The sequence below is a fragment of the Lepeophtheirus salmonis genome, chromosome 4 (genome assembly GCF_016086655.4).
Source record: "Lepeophtheirus salmonis chromosome 4, UVic_Lsal_1.4, whole genome shotgun sequence".
Taxonomy (NCBI): domain Eukaryota; kingdom Metazoa; phylum Arthropoda; class Copepoda; order Siphonostomatoida; family Caligidae; genus Lepeophtheirus; species Lepeophtheirus salmonis.
This window is the reverse complement of record NC_052134.2, coordinates 13,233,744-13,237,427: the sequence shown is the minus strand read 5'-3', so window position 1 is coordinate 13,237,427 and position 3,684 is coordinate 13,233,744.

Genomic DNA, 3,684 nt, shown 5'->3' with positions numbered 1-3,684 from the left:
TGATTAAATAATATACATCTTCTTATATCAAGAACGATGTCATTCCCGCCTTTATTATTCAATATTAGTATAATATTAGATGCTGATAGTTGATAGAGAACTGAATAAAATGCCTAAAATAACGTCACCTTCTGTCTGGATTTCTGAAAATGGAGGCCCAGGAATTTGGAAAATACTTACCGGATGAGAAACATATGGCTTGTCGGATTTATTGATATAAATATGCCTTTAGTCCCCTGTCTAGAATTACTCGCCACTCATTATCCTCATCTTATAACAAGAGTATGGATATTCATATATAAAATCAAGTTAACGATGAATACATCAAGTCAGACTTTAACTTTGATCTCATATTTGATTGCATGTAATATGACCATATCCATTGCTAGTCATCCTACGTTCAAAAAATTTATGAAGAAATACAGGGGTAAATTCTTCCCTTCCCGAGGAACCATCATTAATTAATGGAAGATGTTGGTAATGATGACATTTATAGAAATACCCACATTGTAAATTGTAAAGTTAAGATAATTTTCAGCATGTTTAGAGTCATCCAAACTAAATTACAAAATGGAACTCTGAATTTTGTACCATCTAACAGTAAGTGTTCATTTTTTTAAAAATCTAATCATAAAATATGATTCTATTTTAGCCAAAATTATTAAAAATTATGATACACAACTCATTAAATGGCAAAAACAAGTGCTTAAATGGTCACAACAATGGGAGTAGTAGCTTTAGAGGGTTCGCAATTAGTTTATCTGACATTAGTGTCTTCACTTAAAGACTTAGGTATGATAATTAGGTTTTCCAATATTATTTAGTTAATAAATATTACTTTTTTATCACTTAAGGGTTAGCTATGGTTGATAAGCCCCAAGAAATGGTGTTCAGAAAACTCATAAAAGGCAAAAACAACTGCTTAAATGGTCACAACAACGGAAGTAGTTACGTTGGGTGTAGTATTATAATTAGCAATTGGGCGTATCCTTCATGACAATAGTATGTTGTTACACAAGCATAAATAACGGGAGGAAATCTTTTTTGATGCCCTTAATAAGGAGTAACCGACATTACTTCATAATTAGCTTTTTCACTAAATCTTTACGATGGATTTAATTCTAACATTTTTTTGTTAGTATATTTATTGTCTAATTTTATGATTTTGACATTTACTTTATTATTGATAATTAATTAATTATTTAGACCTCATCGATAGAGATATATCTATCCTGTGCACAATTGTATATAGCAACTTCCACATTAGGAAAAAAGGGTAATGATCTTTCTGATTAAACTCCACGTCTGGCTTGTGTTTAGCAACTCAAAGTTATGACATACTTAACTGAATTCATGTCAGAACAAGAAAATATTATTTGGATCAATCTATTATTTCAATATTCTGTATTTATAATTTCTTGTTACTATCGGTTATATGATTACAATTGTTTAATTTTGTATATTTAACATAAATGAATGATGATTAATTTTTTAGTATGTAGATTATATTTAATGTAAGCCTTCTTTTTAAACTTGGGACTTCAAATATATTTCGAAATACTCTACTTAAAAAACGTCTAAGTCAATTATACGTAGTATATCTTCACTAAACATTTTGCTAATAAATACTTTCGTTATACCGTCAAAAATCATAATAAAGCAGGCAGTTAAAAATCACATCAGTATTTTAAGCAATGATACCATAAGTCTTTCTCCCCCCTTCCCCTTGCACGAGTTTTTCTCTACAGAATTATCAACTTTATTAATATTATATATATTTAAAAGAAGGCAAAACAGAATATCTATTTTGAATAAACACAAATAAAAAACGTTTTTTTTTTAAACCACAATCTTTCCACTAGAAACGTTGAGAGAAACGTATAGTGACTGAGAGAAAAGAGCTCACAACAAAAATTTGATTGTAGTGATAATACTTGGGTCTCTTTAAATTGCGAGAGAAACCAGTATAATAGTTCATTTAGTATAGGATCTTAGTCCTATTTATACATTAGTACCTTGAAGTGTATTACGTCGAAATACGTTAGATTTTATATCAGAGTTAATTCGTGGACATCATTTGATGTAATTCACATAACAAAATAGATTGAATCGAAATATCTATATATAATAACTCTAATTAAAATTATATTTGTTCCTAAGATTTAGAAATATGGAACGAAACGAAATAGTTAATTCTACTCTGTTGGATAAGGAATTGCCTGATAATTGGACATCCTTAGATAGATCTTCATCCAATCACTTTGAGGAAGATAATCAAACCGTCTCTAAAGGAGTCGAGTCAATTCATCCTTTGTAGAAAATCCACTTGGAAAAGAAAGACCTGCAAGGAGATCCTACCGTAGTGGAGGCAAGGGGTTCAGCACAATTAACCCTAGCTAAATATAAAATTTGGATGAGATGGAAAGCACAAAAAGATTTCCAAAATGAATTTCGGTCGTGCAATAGACTCGTTCCTCAAATACAATGAGCTATTCAAATACTAGCAGAAAAGGAAAAGACTGACCCAAGTGCGGAAATTGAAATAAGGATGATTCAAAAATAATTAACCAGTAAGGAGAACATACAAGCATTACCTAATAAATCCATTAAGTTAACAATATATTAAAGTTAGAGCATTACTTGACTCAGGCTCCAACGCTTCACTAGTGGAAAGAGACACTGGGATGAAGTTAAAATTAAATGGTTACCCAACATTATTAAAAATGAACGTAGCAGGTGATCAAAATATAACCTCTTCAGAAAATGAGGTGGTGTTCAACTTAATGAACGTTGATCACACATTAGTATCAGCTCCAATAATAGCTACAACTATTGAGAAAATAGGAAAACCACTCCAACCACCCATTGTATTAAATCCAAATATTATGATCACATAAGGGATATTTCTTTCACAGAAAGATATCCAATAAAGTGTAAAAGAAATGTTCAAGTTCTTATTGCTGAACCATATTATTCACAATAGATGAAAAAAGAGCAAAGCCTCTCTATAAATACAATATCAATTCCTTCAGCTAAATTAACCAAGATTGGATGAATATTAAGAGGAGCAACAACAGTTGCATCAATATCAAAAACAAATATTAAAATGTCTCAAGTTTTCAAATCACATAAATTATGAAATTGATTCTATTTACAAGAACAATAACGACGATTTTGATTTTAATAAATTTTGGTCAGGTGAAAATATTGGCATTAGTCCAAATGAACCTGATGACAAGTCCTATCTGCAATGGAATTTCAAGCAGAGGAACACATGAAAAATATGCCGTATATGATGAGTTAAAAAAATGTTAAGTTTGTCGAGTTACCATGGAAAAATAAAGATTTAGAAGGTAGACAAAGATAGGTAATTATAATAAAGCATACTACATGTGGAAGAAAGTTCTTACAACTGTAAAAACGGAACATCTTCATCTTGTTGATGAAGCTTATAAGGATCAATGTTATAGTAACAATGATGAGGATTTCATTAATAAACGGTATGCTGAAAAAATAAAAAAAAGTTATATATTTAGTTAATTATATTACTAAAATGATTGTAACTCTAATAATAATAAAAGGTGATAGCTTATTTACGTAAATCAGAACTCTGAACAACTTTTACTTAATGTTTAAAGTCTGCATCTCTCTCCCTTTTGTAATAAATGCATTATAAGATATTTT